The following is a 16,638-nucleotide window of genomic DNA, read 5'->3' as shown; positions in this document are numbered from 1 at the left end:
TCAGTGCAGGGGGTTAGGGGTGCAGGAACGGTGTGGGGTCTGTCGGGGCTGAGAGCAGGATGATAGGGGTGCAGGAGGGGTTCGGGCTCCCGCCTGGCGCTGCTTACCTGGAGCAGCTCCAGGGTGACAGTGGAGCACAGAGGGGCTGGGGCAGGCCAGCACCACATCCTTCTGGCCCCTGGGGGAGAGGGAGTAGAGGGCTCCACATGCTGCCCTCTCCTGCGGGTACCTCCCCCGAAGCTCCCATTGGCCACTGTTCCCTTTGCCAGCCATTGGGAGCTGCGGGGGGCGGTGCCTGAAGGTGAGGGCAGCACACAGAGCCCTCTTCCCCCTCTGCTCCAGGGGCCGCGGGAACGTGGTGCCGGCTGCTTCCTCCCACTTAGCCCCGCGGCGCCGTGGGGGTGGCAATCCCACGGGCCAGATCCAAAACCTGATGGGCCGGATCCAGCCCGTGGGCGGTAGTTTGCCCACCCCTGAGCTAGGCCTATCCACGTGCTTTTGCTCCAGTTTTCATTCACTAAAGCCCCAGTCCTGCAAACGCCTCTGCACAGGAGCCCTCCACAGGCACAACTGTTTGCGGGATCAGTATCTAAGAGAGAGTAAATAGCATAAAGCAGCTTCTTAAAGTGACACCAGTGAAAATACAATCACAGCTCTATGTCTTCAAACCTTGGAGTGCTCTGCTTTACCCATACGGTCACTCCCAGGTAGCCACATGCCCCAGATGCCAGCAACTCACCAGAAATCTTGGCATCGTCCCCCCATGAAGCCTAATTCCCTCCCCCACCCCTGCAGCCTGCTCTCCCTAGCCCCTCCATCTCGTGCAGCCAGCTCCCTGCACCCTGGCTGGGGCTGGGACACTCCAAACCCTCCACCCCCACCTCACCCCACTGACCGCCACATATCTCCTATTTCTCCCATCACCTCACCTTCCTCCACCTCCTCTCCAGGGTCCAGGAGGCACCTAATTACTGGAGCCAGCCTATGGGGCTCCCTTAATTAGGTAGAACAGCCTGCATTAGAAGAACAGCGGGCATGTCAGACCGGTGCTCCTCCGGGCGGGGCTGGGGCTGGCTCCTGTGGCTGTGGGGTGTCTCCAGGCTCCGGCCAAGAGGGAAGGGTTCAGGCGGGAGGAGTGGAGCTGGGGCTAGCCTCCCATGCCGGGGCAATTTAAAAGGGTTTGGAAGCCCAAGATCCGGGGAGGGGAAAGGGGGGATGTGGAAGGCTGGTTTAAGTAGCACATGGACTCCCAGCGGGAGAAGCCCAGGGGCCCAGTGCCCTCACAAGGGGGGAACTGAAGTCAAGCCCCGGAGGTGGGGAAGGACCTTGGTTCAGAGCTGCCCCTGGGACGGGGCTGAACTGTTGTGTGATGGGCTGAGACCGGGGGGGGCCCAGTGGGAGACACTGGCTGGGACTGGCCCTTGCGGCTGAGAAGGGGCCAGCAGAGGGGTGTGAGAGGAGCCGTCCCCTGTCACTCCCCATCTGGGCAGGGGGGCTGCCGGAGAGGTAAGGGTGCATGTGCAGAGGGCTGCAGCGACTCCCCTCTATCGTGCAGCAGGGAGCAGGGGCACTGGCTGAGGGAGAAGCCTCATAGGAACAGTTTGAAGTCAGCTGTTCACTCCGCGGGTTTAGGGGCCATTTCTAGCAACCTTGTTAATTTCACTCACAGTTGTTGGGGCTGGGGGAGGGAGGAGAGAAACCGATGTGACAGTGACTTTTCCCCTTCCACTGGCTTTTATTAGCTCTGGATTTAAGCTGTGCAGCCAAATGCCTATTGTATTCTGCCCCTGCCTTGGTCTCACCCCCCCCCCCCCAACAACTGTGAGTGAAATTAACAAGGATGCCAGAAATGGCCCCTGAGTGAACAGCAACATTCAAACGGTTCCTATGCAGGCAGCAGGTGGCCTGGGGAGGCTTCTCCCTCAGCCAGTCCCCCTGCTCCCTGCTGCAAGCTAGAGGGGAGCCCCTGCAGCCCCTGCCTGAATGCTCCACGTATTTGTGGTACGCGGCTGCATCTTTTTTTACTGGCACTGTGTACCAGCCCGTACCGGCTTACTTTCACCTCTGCCTCCCCTGGCTGTCCCCCAACCTGCGGGCTATGCGCCACCTCCTGCGGCCAGCCCCATCCCCCCAGCCAGCCCCCCTGGCCCACGGGCTCTGTGCCGGTTCTGGTGGCCAGCCTCCTCCTCCGGCTGCCTGCCCCACCCCGCCCCAAGCAGTGGTGAGTGGTACGAACGCAGGCTGGAGGACTCAAGAGGAGCAGGGGGCACCCACGCAGCCATTGGCCAGAGAGAAGTGGCAGTTTCCCCCTCAAAGCATCACTTTTCTCCAGCTGGCTGCGCGGCCACCCTTCAGCCGGCGTTCGCTGCCACCTGTACCTCCCGCCAGCTCCCCGGAGGCCAGGACCAGCTCCAGGCACCAGCTAAAGAAGCAGGTGCTTGGGGCAGCCAATACCAAGGGGTGGCCCTCCGGCCGCTATCGGGGCAGCATGTCTGGGTCTTCGGCGGCAATTCGGTGGTGGGTCCCTTAGTCCCTCTCCGAGAAAAGGACCTGCCGCCCAATTGCCACCGAAGAACGGAGTGGGGAGATCGCGCTGCCAAGGCTTCTTTTTTTTTTTTTTTTATGCTTGCCGAGGCAGAAAACTTGGAGTCGGCCCTGGTTGCGCAGAGCAAGGAGGATTACTTTATGGAGGATGAAGAGGAGGAGGAGGACAGAATCCTCCCCCCAAGGCAGGAACTATTCTTAACGCAGGATCCAATAGCCTCCCCCGACTCCCAAGGCAGGCTCCTGTTCCATGACCCTGGAGAACCGACTTCTGGTGAGTGAGAGCCTGTTCGGAGCCACACAATGGGGGGCGGGGTAAACCCAGCAGCCCTGGGCTGTTCCCGTTTAGTTTAAAGGGCTCATCCCTGTTCAGAGCCTCATCGGAGCCGCGCGGTGGGTGCAGGGGAGGGGGGAGTTGTGTGAAGTGATTATCCTGAGAGCCCGCAGGCCCTCCTTTGATATGGCAACCACCTCCCCAGGCATCGCTTGCTATGGGAAAGGGGGCCCGGCAGTTTGAAAGCATTGAAATGAATGCAGAAGAAGCAGAACCCCTTATGCCCCTAGGGCGCACCATGGCTGGCTGCAAGCTGAATTCTGTTGCCCGGCTGCGTGTGATGGCTCACTCACACCAAAGTGGCAGGCACTTCAGTACAAGAGGCAAAATGTGACCTTGTACAGAAAGAACATATGCTGTGTACTATGAATTGCATGTTTCACTGAGGAGTGTCCCCTTTGTTCTCTGAAGTGTATCTTTTAAAATACTACCCTCCCTTTTTCTCCTCCCACGGGTGCAAATGTTTCAGCACGGCCCCTATCTACTCCATCCCAGAGTCTGGTCCAGATTAGAAGGTGGAAAAAATGAACTCGGGATGACATGTTTGCTGAGCTCATGCAGTCCTCCCGCGCTGATAGGGCCCAGCTGAATGCGTGGAGGCAAACAATTGTGGAGTCCCGTAAAGCATTACAGGAACACGAAGAGAGGAGGGAGGCGCGCGCGATGAGAGCAGGCAGGACGCTACGGTCAAGCTCATGGGGGAGCAAACTGACGTGCTCCGCTGTCTGGTGGATCTAATGCGGGAAAGGCAGCAAGACCCCAGACTGCCACGGCAGCCCCTGTATAACCACCCTCCCTCCTCCCCAAGTTTCAGAGCCTCCTCACCGAGATGCCCAAGAACATGGGGGGATGCTACAGGGACCCACACACTCACCCCCAGAGGATCGCCCAAGCAGCAGAAAACTGGGATATGCAAACTTTTGATTTGGTTTCTGGAATTTTCCTTCCCTCCTCCTCCATGCCCCCTCCCCCGGTCTACCTTCTGATTTCTCTCAATAATGTGTCATGCAACAAATAATAAAGAATGTTTTTTAAACAATTGTGACCTTATTTCCTTTCAGATATATAGGGGATGGGTGACTTCAACAGAAACAAACAGAATTCACACTGTACCCTGGCCAGTCATGAAACTGGCTTTCAAAGCTTCTCTGATGCCCTGCTCACCCTCTTCTAATCTCCCTGTTGTCTGGTTGTGAAAAATTGCCCACCAGGCGAGTTGCCTCAACCTCCCACCCCACCATAAACACCTCCCCCCTTACTCTCACAGATATTGTGGAGCACACAACAAGCAGCAATTACAACTGGAACGTTGGTTGTGCTGAGGTCTAACCGAGTCAGTAAACTGCACCAGCGAGCTTTTAAACATCCCAAAGCACATTCTACCACCATTCTGCACTTGCTCAGCCTATAGTTGAACTGCTCTTTATTACTGTCCAGGGTGCTTGTGTACGGCTTCATGGGTCATGGCATTAAGGGGTAGGCTGGGTCCCGAGGATAGTTATAGGCATTTCAACATCCCCAACTGTTATTTTCTGCTCTGGAAAGTAAGTACCTTCCTGCAGCTGTTCAAGCAGACCACAGTTCCTGAAGATGCGAGTGTCATGCACCTTTCCTGGGCATCCCACGTTGATGTCGGTGAAACGTTCCTTGTGATCCACCAGTGCTTGCAGCACCATGGAAAAGTACCCCTTGCAGTTTATATACTGGCTGCCCCAGTGTGCTGGTGACAAGTTAGGGATATGCATTCCATCTATCGCCCCACCGCAGTTAGGGAACCCCAGTGCATTAAAGCCATCCACAAGGGTCTGCACATTTCCAAAAGTCACTACCCTTGATAGCAGCTGATCAATGATTGTGTTGGCTACTTGCAGCACTGCAGCCTCCACAGGAGATTTGCCCACTCCAAACTGATTCCCGACTGACTGGTATCTGTTGGGCATTGCAAGCTTCCCCAGTGCTATGGCCACTCACTTCTCAACTGTGAGGGCTGCTCTCATCTTGGTGTCTTTGTACTTAAAGATAGGGGACAGCAAGTCACAAAGTTCCATGAAAGTGCCCTACCCATACGAAAGCTTCGCAGCCACTGGGAATCATCCCAGACTTGCAACACTATGTGGTCCCACCAGTCTGCGCTTGTTTCCCGGGCCCAGAATCAGTGTTCCACAGCATGAACCTGGCCCAATGCCACCATAATCTCCCAGTCACCAAATGCCGTGCTTCTAGGAACGTCTGTATCCCTGTCCTAATCAGTATAGTAATCACACTGTCATCACTTCCTTGCCCACTTTTGCACGTACTGCACATACTGCTGGATTATGTGTGAGGTATTTACAATGGCCAAACTGCTGTGGTGAGCTGAACAGGCTCCATGTTTACTGCACTATGGCGTCTGCACAGAAAAAAGGCAAGAAACAATTGCCTGCTGTTGCTCTCACGGAGGGAGGACAACTGACAACTGTAGCTATCCCACAGTTCCTGCAGTCTCCACCAAGCATTTGAATTCTGGGTTGAGCTCCCAATCCCTGATTGTCACGGGTGGTTCTTGGTACCTGTCGTCAGGTACTACCACCCCCCCAATCATGGGAAAGCAATAGGAAAAAATAGTTTCTCACCTTTTTTCACTTTCACCTATGTCCACTGGCTGCTGCTGACAGACGCGGTGCTGCAGTGCTACACAGCAGCATCCCCTTGCCTTGCTGATGGCAGATGGTACAATAGGAATGATAGCCATCATCATCGTCCCGTGGGTGCTCCTGGCCGGCCTCGGTGAGGTCGGGGGAGGCGCCTTGACAAAAATGGGAATGACTTCAGCTCATTCTCTCTTTAAGTTTCGTCTAATGGAGATTCAGTCCTGCCTGGAATATCAGGCAAGCCTACTAAACAACCAGAGTGGCAAACATCCGATCTGGATTAGAGTCCCAGACATCTCTCAGAAATGATAAGCTGCATGCCATTCTAGGGGGTGCCCCTGCAACAACCCCACCCATTGCTTCCCTCCTCCCCCACCCCTCCTGGGCTACCATGGCAGTTATCCCTCCATTTGTGTGATGAAGTAATAAAGAATTCAGGAATAAGAAACAATACTGACTTTATTGCCTCTGCAAGTGGAGATCAAAGTGGGGAGGGGAGGGCGGTTGGCTTACAGCAGGGGTAGGCAACCTATGGCACAGGTGTCAAAGGTGGCACGCGAGCTGATTTTCAGTGGCATTCACAGTGCCTGGGTCCTGGCCACTGGTCTGGGGGACTTTGCATTTTATTTAATTTTAAATGAAGCTTCTTAAACATTTTAAAAACCTTAGTTACTTTACATACAACAATAGGTTAGTTATATATATTATAGACTTGTAGAAAGAGACCTTCTAAGAACATTAAAATGTATGACTGGCACGTGAAACCTTAAATCAGAGTGAATGAATGAAAACTCGTCACAGCACTTCCGAAAGGTTGCCGACCCCTGGCTTACAGGGAAGTAGAGTGAACCACCATTCTGCACTTGCTCAGCCTATAGTTGGACTGCTCCAAACTACTGTCCAGGCTCCATGAGCCATGGGAGCAAGGGGCAGGCTGGGGTAGGTGCGACCGTGTGGTGCTGCTGACTGGGAGAGCAGCCTGAGGCAGAAGCCTCCAGCTGGCATCATATTCCAGGCAGGACTGAACCTCCATTAGACAAAACTTAGAGAATGACCTGAAGTCACTCCCATTTTTGTCCAAGCGCCCCCGACCGACCTCACCGAGGCCGGCCAGGAGCCCCTATGACAGCAACAGATGGTACAATAGGACTGATAACCGTCTTTGCTAAATTGCAAGGGCAAGGAACTGCTGCTATGTAGCACTACAGTAGCGTGTCTGCCAGCAGCACCCAGGAGACGTACGGTGACAGTGAAATGAGCAGGTTCCATGCTTACCATGGTATGTCGTCTGCACGGGTAACCCAGGAAAAAAGGTGAGAAATGATTTTTTCCAGTAGCTTTCACAGACGGGGGGGGGACTGATGACATGTACCCAGAACCACCTCCAACAATATTTTTGCCCCATCAGGCATTGGGAGGGCAACCCAGAATTCCAATGGGGGACAGAGACTGCGGGGACTGTGGAATAACTACCCACAGTGCAATGCTTTGGAAGTCGACACTAGCCTCAGTACTGTGGACGCACACCGCCGAATTAATGCGCTTAGTGGGGACACACACAATCAACTGTATCAGATTGATTTCTAAAACTCAACTTCTATTAAATTGAACTAATTTCGTAGTGTAGACGTACCCTAAGTCTGTTACTGAGAACCACTGTGCTCCTGCTGCTACTGCAGCAACTACCTTTTGGTACTTGGCCACTCCCGGGGCAGAGGCAGGGGGTTACTGCGTTTAATGCTCTAAAATCCACTGTCATTCACCAGGTCTTCCCAGCCCCTTTTGGTACAGGCCACGTCGGGGCATTATTAGTACTCGCCATTTCCACAATAACACCCTGTTCTAACTAGCTTTTAATGGTAGAATTTCTTCCTTCCTCTGCTTCTAAAGGATACTTGTACTGGCGCTGTGGAGGGGGGACAGGTCCTCGATTAAAACTTCAGTGTCAATTTCTCCACATTCTAATTTATTTTCAACTCATCCCTGGGAAACTTTTCCACCCATGGGTCCCCTTCTTCCTGCCCTCCTTCTGGGAAGTTTCTGCTGGCTCTTCACTATTTGCCCATAGGAACCCGTTGGCTAAATCCACAATGAGCCCCACACCATTAAGATAAGGCATCCCCAATATTCCATCCTCCATACCCACATCTCCAGTTTGATCCCGCTTCTGAATACAATAATCTACCCGTGATTCCCAACTTCCTACACGAGTCAGTCTCAGTCTCGTGATAAATGCTTCCACTGTCTCCCTTGTGTATGATACTAGTTGTGTATCTACACAACTAGATCTACAATTGACTTGATATAACAATAGCTACTTGATATCACTTGACTTGATATTAATTGGGTTCCAAACATTTGCCAGAACTTGTATAAATAAATTAGCTATTTTAATTAGCTTATGGCAAGATCACGTGAGACATATAAGAATTATGCTGCAAGAGCAGATCCAACCCACTATTGGTCTAACCAAGTTTTACCTTGGTTTTTAGAGAAACCCAATAACCTTGTTACTTCCATAGCGAACCTTACAAAGAAACATCCTGTTTCAGTCAAACATGATTTTGATAAGCCATTTCCGTTACACACTAACACTTCTACTATTGGGTAGTAACAGAACCAAGAATGGGAATAGCCAATGATGCATCCGGCAAGCTCTGGGACACCCCTTCCTGCATCAGTTTTGAGTTGGGGCTGTGACGTTATGTGGATTTTATCTGATGACAGTGTTTTTAAAGAGCCGGTCATCTTTAAGTCTAGTGGGTCTTGTGGTGATACAAGGACTGGAAAACCCAAGGAAACTGCTTTTCTCACATTGTTAGCCCGTGTGGTGAAACAGCAGTTTAGTTTTGTCGCTGGGTTGGTATCTCTTATGGGGTAATAACTACCAGTCTTAGGGTGCATTTGCCCTGTTTCTCAGCAGTTTGTCCTGAATTTCGTGTTCTCAGTTGTGACTCATCAAGGCAGGTTACATCCTGATCCCCAGTTCGTGTAAATCCGGAATAACTCGAGTCTAGCGGAAGCAGCTGCGGTGACTTTACACCGGCGGAGGATTTGGCCCCAGGGGCAATTCGCTCCAACCTTTGGGTCTGATGCGAACCCCAATGCGCTTGTCCCGTTTACACTAACAGACGCTGCCCTGTGACTCTGACACCGAGACAGGCCCCGGGGGAGCCAACGTGCCAGGTCAGCGAGGGGAGAGCGACTCAGAACAGGACTCACTCCGGATTGGGGTTCTAAGATGGAGCGAGGGATCTCTGCACCGCAGGCCCAGCGGGGCTCCAGGCAAGAAGGAGAGACACTTTGACCGGGAGCGGAAGGGTTAAAACTGCCGGGAGGTTTGTGTTACATTCACCCGGGTGCCGGGTCTCCTGTCCCAGCCCGGAGCGGTGTGTGTGTCACTGCTGCCCCCGCGCGGCTGCCGGGAGAAGCGCGATTCCGCAGCCTGGGTTATTGTATGATCACAAACCGGTTTCGTGTCACTGTGTTCTCTCGCACAGTAATAGCGGGCGGTGTCCTCGGGCTTCAGGCCGGTCATTTGCAGATACAGCTCACTCTTGGGATTATCCCTGGAGATGGTGAATCGGCCTTTGACGGAATCAAGGTAGTATATAGTACCCCCACCCGTGCTTATATAAGCGACCCATTCCAGTCCCTTGCCGGGAGCCTGCCGGACCCAGTTCATATTCCAGCTGCTAAAGGTGAACCCGGAGGCTTTGCAGGAGAGGCGGAGAGAGTCTCCGGGCTTTTTCACATCCCCTCCGGACTCCACCAGCTGCGCCTGGGACCGGACCCCTGGGAATAAAGACAGGTTATAAATATTGATATATAAACAGCGATAATAGCATCTATTGTTCTAGCTCTGCCCGTTATTCAGAGGAGGAAAATACCTTCCAAAGCTGCTAAAGAGAAAACTAAAAGGAGCAAAAATCCCATTTTCCCGGGTGCTGGAGGGGAAAGTTCTCAGGGACTGGCTGGTCACTGCACAGACCCAGAGGCTGCGGATTGTGTCTCCGGCTGCAGCCTGGGCAGAGAGAGGCACAGATTTAAACAGGAAACTGTCTCCCTCATTTGCATGTCCCCGCTTTATAAGAGACACACACTCCTGCTGCCAGTGATCTGAGTGACTCGCCCCAGGGCTCCGGGCACAGCACAGCACAGTAAAGGGTAGATGAGGGCAGGAGACCATCTCTGTAAACAGGTTGGATAGTTCCCACTCCATGCAAGGTCAGATTCTGTTCTCAGATACTCAGGATAAAACTGGAATTTACTTCAGGGCACCGATTCTTTATTGGGCCAGTTCCAGTGAGAGCAGAATTTGGCTGTCATAGGTCTCACCCCCACTTGGAGCTGTTGGGTTCCAATGTGGGGACCTGCACTGGTTTCCGCTAAACTAAAATTCTAGTTTAGATCTAGTAAAAGCTGCCACCACTCAATCAGGAAATGTGGATTGAGACACAGTCCTTCCCCAAAATCCTAGGGGATTTCAAGAGCCTCAAATCCATGGAGTTCTTACACCCAGGAGAAACAAACCATTCCCCCCTGCTTCCTCCCCCCTCCCTTTTCCTAGGAGAGACCCCGGGATTTAACTACAGGGGGATACCTCCCCCTCCCCTTTCCCTGAGAATCCACCCAAGGAAAGACCAACCAAGTCCTTAATAGAAAAGAATTTATTAAAGAATAAAAAGAAAAGTCACTGTCTCTGTAACCAAATTGGAACAATATACAGGGTCTAAACTTATCAATCTCTGGAGAAAATCCCCCCTCCTTTCTTTCTCAGTAAAAGCAATCACAGTACAGACTTAAAGAAATTCTATAGCCAAACACAGAATTGCAAATACAGAAATAAAAGTATAAGAATACTAGTTCCTTGCTAATACTCACTAGCTTGAATAGAAGAATTTATTGCAGAAACCTGGGAGGACTTGATTAAGATGTCTGGACTCTCTTAATTCCCAAGAGAGACTCTCCAAGAAAACAAAGAACAGGCAAAAAACTTCCCTCCACACGATTTGAAAATAATCTTGTCCCTCATTGGTCCTGTGGTCAGGTGTCCACAGGTACTGCTTGTTAACCCTTTACAGGTAGACAAAAACCTTAACCCTTAACTAACTGTTTATGACATTGGCTAAGTCTTTTCATTCCATTATTTTCACCTTAAACACTCCCAGAACTTGTGTGAGAGCTCTCTCTCTCTCTGTCTCTCTCTCTGTCTCTCTCTCTCTCTCTCTCTCTGTGTATGCATTTGCCTGTGTTTATACATATTTATATAAGCCCCCATACAAACACCTATACACACATATATATCTGTGAGTGCTTGAAGGTGTGGGGACTTTTCTGTGTGGGTGCTTGTGTGACTGTATGTGTGTGTTGATGAGTATAGGTGTTTGTATGGGGGCTTGAAAAACTAAGTGTGTGTGTGTGTGTGTGACTATGGGAGTGTTTATGCGTTCATATATGTTGGTATATATATTTGGGTTTGTAAGTGGGTTTATTTGTGTGTGTATTCATGCTGTGTCTGTGTTAGGGTGTTTATGTGCACATTGATGTCTCTCTCTCTCTCTCTCTCTGTGTTTCTGTTTTCTTTTGTGCGTGTTTGCAACAGAAAAGGGAGTGAGAGGAACTCTTTGCATGGCCGTGTCTGACGTACTGAGCAATTCCAGAGTGAAGGATGAATAAGGTGCATTTAGAAATGCTGCTGGCCTGGCAATACCTATAATGCGGGGAGCTGCATTTCTACCCTGACCCTTTCTCTCCGATGCTCCCATCAGGCGGTTCCTTCCTGTCTGGGACTCATTAGCGCCTCCAGGCGGAGAACTTCCTCTGCAGCTGCCAGGAAGGTTTTTGTCTGAGCCGGGACTGGCTTCCCCGCACTGTGCGCGTCTCTGGCGCACTAACACACGGCGGTGTCCTCCGCTCTCGGGCTGCTCACGTGCAGGTAGAAGCTGGAGCTGTCCTTGGAGGCTGTGAATCGGCCCTGGCTGGAGGAGGCGTTGTGCTGGTTTTCTGACTCATCATAACACTCAACCAGCCACTCCAGCCCCTTCCCGGCTCCCGTCTGACCCAGCCCATCCAGGCGCCGCTCAGAGCGAACCCGCTGGTGGCACATTGCAGCGTATGGGACTCTCCGGCCTTCTTCAGCGCTGGCCCCGACCGGGTCAGAACCACCTGGGAGCGGGCCCTGGGGGAGAAGGGAAAAGAGGCAGATTGTAAATACGACAAAAATCAGCAGCGGATTCAAGCAGCGAATGTGAGTGAACGGGAGAAGAATCAGCCACATGAAGCACATGTTCCGGGAAAGGTGTGAGACCCAGAGTGAAGCGATGTTATAAATCGCAGCCATTGCAGCGTCACCCTCGCGCTTCAGTAGATTGATCGGTGAGAAAATACCTTCCAACGCCGCAGCAAGGAGAATTAACGTTAGCCAAAGTCTCATTTTCCCGGAGGTCGGAGGGGAAAGTTCTCAGGGGAGTGGGGGTGTTGGCTGGTGTCTGCACAGACCCAGGGTGCTTGGGACAGACTCCCGGGTTGCAACTGGGGAACAGAGAGAGAGAGATTTAAACAGGAACCTGTCTCGCACTTGCATATCCCCCTCCTTGGGACCCAGAAAACTTCAAGAGCTCAATGTACCTGCCTGTGGGTTCAGAAAGTGGCACGAGGAAGCGAGGAAGGATGATTCAGGGGGCAGGGCGCCCACCTGGGGCTGTGAATGCCGAGACTCCTTTCGCTGCTCTAGCCCAGACTTCCTGTGTCACCCGTAGCAACAAGTCACTTATTTAAGGATCTAGAGTCTAGTGGGATTTTCCAAAGCTCCCCAGGCACCCAACTCCCATCACTGTACCTCAGTTCTCCAGCTGTGAAATGGGGATAACGGGACTTTCCTCCCTCTGCGGGGTGCAGGGAGGATAGATAAGATAGAAAGTATGAGGTGCTCAGATATGAGGATGACTGAGGGAGAGGGGGACATGTGTGTATCTAAGAGATAAAACAATCTGTTATTGTGGGTGTGATGCAAAGATCACAGGAATGAATGGAATGGGTCCATCAATTACCTTCATTGGCCTTGGGCCGTTCCCCGATGCAGCGACGGATGGATATTCCTGACACAGCAACTGGTTGGGTGCCATGATTAACTTGGGCAAGGAATGTCTAGTGTAAGGAAAGAGTCTTAGGCCTTGGCTACACTTGCACATTATAGCGCAATAAAGCCGCCTAGAGCACTGACCCTCACTCCCCATCCATGCTGGCAAAGCACGTAGCGCACTCTGGCTCCACGGCTGTAGCGCTCCTGGTTCTCCAACTCGGCGAGAGGAATAATGTTTGATCCACTCCCGCTGGAGCACCACGGCGCCAGTGTGGACACCTAATGCGCTCTGATTGGTCTCCAGAAGTGTTCCACAAAGCCTGTTCTAGCCACTCTGGTCATCAGTTCAAACTCTATTGCCCTGGCCTCAGGTGGCCAACTGTCAGACCCGCCCTTTAAATTCTCTGGGAATTTTGAAAATCCCCTTCCTGTTTGCTCAGCCAGGCGTGGAGTGCTCTCAGTGCATCTTTCCAGGTGACCAGGCCTCCACGCACCAGGTGAGCCCCAGCGTGGAGCAATGGCGAGGTGCTGGACCTCATCACTGTTTGGGGGGAGGAAGCTGTCCAGTCCCAGCTGTGCTCCAGCTGTAGGAATTATGATACTTTCAGGCAGATATCAAGAGCCATGATGGAAAGGGGCCATGAGCGGGACACCGTGCAGTGTCAGGTTCAAGTGAACGGGCTGCAGAACACCTACCCCAAAGTCTGTGAGGCAAACCATCGCTCTGGTGCTACCCCCACAACCTGCCATTTCTACAAAGAGCTGGACGTGATACTTGGGGGTGACCCGACCTCCACTCCAACAACCACCATGGACACTTCCGAGCCCAGCACACCAAGGGGGGTGGAGGAGGAGGAGGAAAGCAGGAGCGAGGGTGCTGGGGTTGGGGGAGACACCCCAGAATCCCTCGAGGCATGCAGCCAGGAGCTCTTCTCGAGTCAGGCGGAAGGCAGTCAGTCGTGGTGGCCAGTGCTTGGGGAAGGACAAGCACCAGAGGACTTTCCTGGTAAGCAGCTTTTTTTTGTGGAATAAAGTTTTCAGTGCGGGTTCTTGGGGCCTAGATGTGGAATAGGGCATTGATGTGGTCTCTCACATTGCAGTAACTGGCCTCAGTGATCAAGGGCCACCCAGAGGATTCAGGGGGTCTGGGACAAAGCAATTTTGGGGTCCCCTTCCATAAAAAACAGTTGCAATACTATAGAATACTGTATTCTCGTGGGGGCCTCTGTGGGGCCTGGGGCAAATTGCCCCACTTGCCTCCCCAGGCAGCCTTGCAGTGATCTCCTCAAAAGTCTCATTCAGAACATGGGCAATGCCCCTGCGCAGGTTTCTTGGGAAAGCCACCCTGGTCCTTGTCCCAGTCAGGCTAACGTGTCCGCACCACTGTGCCGCGAGGGGCAGGGGGACAATTGCTGCACGCAGGCAGCTGCATGTGGGCCAGGGCGGAAGCTGCATTCTTGTAGAAGACCCTCCCTTGCTTCTCTGGCACCCTGAGCAGTGAAATATCTTCCAGGACGAACTCCTGTGGAGAATGTGGGGACCGTGTTCAGTGTAGGGGCCCCCTGCAGCTGCTGGCTCTCCCCAAGACACAGAAACCCAGAGGACAGTACAGCCATGAAACAATGAGTCCCCCTTACTCACCATTGTGGGGCTCCAGTGGGTTATGTGTGCTTGCTTTGGGACCAGGGGCGGCTCTAGACATTTTGCCATCCCAAGCAGGACGGCATGCCACGGGGAGCGCTCTGCCGGTCACCGGGAGGGAGGCAGGCGGCTACGGCTCTGGTAAAGCCACGGGACCAGCGGACCCTCCACAGGCACGCCTGTGGGAGGTCCACCGGAGCAGCCTGCCGTCCTCCCGGCGACCAGCAGAGCGCCCCGCCACGGCATGCTGCCCCAAGCACGCGCTTGGCGTGCTGGGGCCTGGAGTGGCCACTGTTTGGGACGGGCAAATTATGGTATTGTGTGGACTGTGCTTGCCTTCCTCAAGTGCGGGGGAATCATTACTCTGTCTGGTATAAACAATGCTGCCTCTTTTATGATTTGCATTTTGCCTTTACAGGTGCAACCTTGAGATCTCAGCCATCCATGTTATCTCCGGCAGAGACACTGTGAAGACTCAGGAAGAGGCCGTGTAAACGCAAAGAAGACACTGCAGGAAGTAATGCAGCACTCTGTAAACGAGAATCAAACGGCTCAGAAGTGGAGGGAAAGCAAAAGGAGGATCCATCAGGAAAACGCGGCACACCGGCGGTAAAGCACGGGTCAGCTGATTAGCATAATGGAGCATCCAGATGCTCATAGCCATGCAGGCAGAGCAGTACCGCGCTCCCCCCACCCCTACAGCCCTTCTCCCAAAACTCTTTCCCTTGTGCCCCTTTGTCACCAGCAACCCACTTTCCCCAACATCCGGGTTCTTATCACCACCAGCTGCATCCAGCACCTGTAGCTTCACCACCCAGCCCTGAAAACTACGACCCTTCCCCACTGCACTCAACCCCCATCACCATGCAGTACAGCTAACCTGAAGTGCAGCACTCAGTGCACATCACTCCAGACCGGATTCCAGAGCATGGTAGGAGAACATACGCGAGTCTGTGTGTGAACCGTTCCCCACTCCACCCCCTTGGCCATTTCTGTATTTCTGTGTTTTTATTCAATAAATGAATTTTGTTTTCAATAAATGGATTTTTTGTACATTGAAAATATATTTTTGTCATAGGTCTCACCCCCACTTGGAGCTGTTGGGTTCCAATGTGGGGACCTGCACTGGTTTCCCTCTAAACTAAAATCCTAGTTTAGATCTAGTAAAAGCTGCCACCACCCAATCAGGTACGTGGATTGGGACACAGTCCTTCCCCAACTCCTAGGGGATTCCAAGAGCCCCAAATCCATGGAGTTCTTACACCCAGGAGAAATAAACCATTCCCCCCTGCTTCCTCCCCCCTCCCTTTTCCTAGGAGAGACACCGGGATTTAACTACAGAGGGATACCTCCCCCTCCCCTTTCCCTGAGAATCCACCCAAAGAAAGATCAACCAAGTCCTAAATAGAAAAAAAATTATTAAAGAATAAAAAGAAAAGTCACTGTCTTTGTAACCAAATTGGAACAATATACAGGGTCTAAACTTATCAATCTCTGGAGAGAATTCCCCCTCCCCCTTTCTCAGTAAACAGGAATAAAGAATTTCCTTTAGCAAACACACAATTGCAAATATAGAAAGCAACTCAAAAGACTAATCCGCCTTTCTAATTAATACTCACTATTAAATAGTAGAAACTACTTCAGGAGAACTTGGAGACATGACTGACCTCTCTTAGATCCAAAGAGAGCTCTGAGCAAAAAACACAGACAAAGGCTTCCCTCCACAGAGATTTGAAATTATGTTGTCTCTGATTGGTTCTCTGGTCAGGTGGTCATCAGGTACTGCATGTTAACCCTTTACAGGTAAAAGAGACCTTAACCCTTAACTATCTGTTTATTTATGACAATTTTATTAGTGCATAAAGCAAAAGACACCTTGTCACAGGAAAGCAACAAGCCCTGCAAGTCAGTGCAGTAAACACAACCACTGCACTTCACTACCCTGAAGGGCACCCAGGGCCGGCTCTAGCTTTTATGCCGCCCGAGGCAGAAAATAAGAGCCCCGCCCCCGAGGCGCCGACCGCAGCCCGAGCCTCCGCCCCCCGAGCAGCGCAGCGCTGCCCTAGCCCCCCCCCCCCCTCAGGGAGGCGGCCCGCAGCTGGCTACCAGTTGGTCTGGAGGGTGGGGGGTGGCCGCTGCCCGCAGGAGAGCAGCGTGAACAAGCTGAGGAGCGGCCCCTCCTCTGCAGCTGGGGCAGGGCCGCGCTACCAGCTCCGCCGGGGGGGCTTACTGCGGAAGAGCGGCGGGAGCTGGTAGCGCAGCCCTGCCCGGGCTGCAGAGGAGGGCCGCTTCTCGGAGTGCACCGGCGGGGACAAGCGGAGGAGAAGCGGCCTCCTCTGCAGCCCGGGCAGGGCTGCGCTACCGGCTCCCGCCTTTCCTCGGTAAGCAACCCCCACCCCACCCCA

The 16,638-nt window shown here is 52.6% G+C and overlaps 1 gene segment (V, D, J or C); it reads right to left on the bottom strand.

Annotated features, from left to right (window-relative positions):
* The window catches only part of LOC120380446, a 134,935-nt gene that overhangs the window by 41,729 nt on the left and 76,568 nt on the right, over positions 1-16,638 (bottom strand).

The sequence above is a fragment of the Mauremys reevesii genome, linkage group 13 (assembly GCF_016161935.1).
Source record: "Mauremys reevesii isolate NIE-2019 linkage group 13, ASM1616193v1, whole genome shotgun sequence".
Classification (NCBI taxonomy): Eukaryota; Metazoa; Chordata; order Testudines; family Geoemydidae; genus Mauremys; species Mauremys reevesii.
This window is presented reverse-complemented; position numbering and strand designations above follow the sequence as displayed.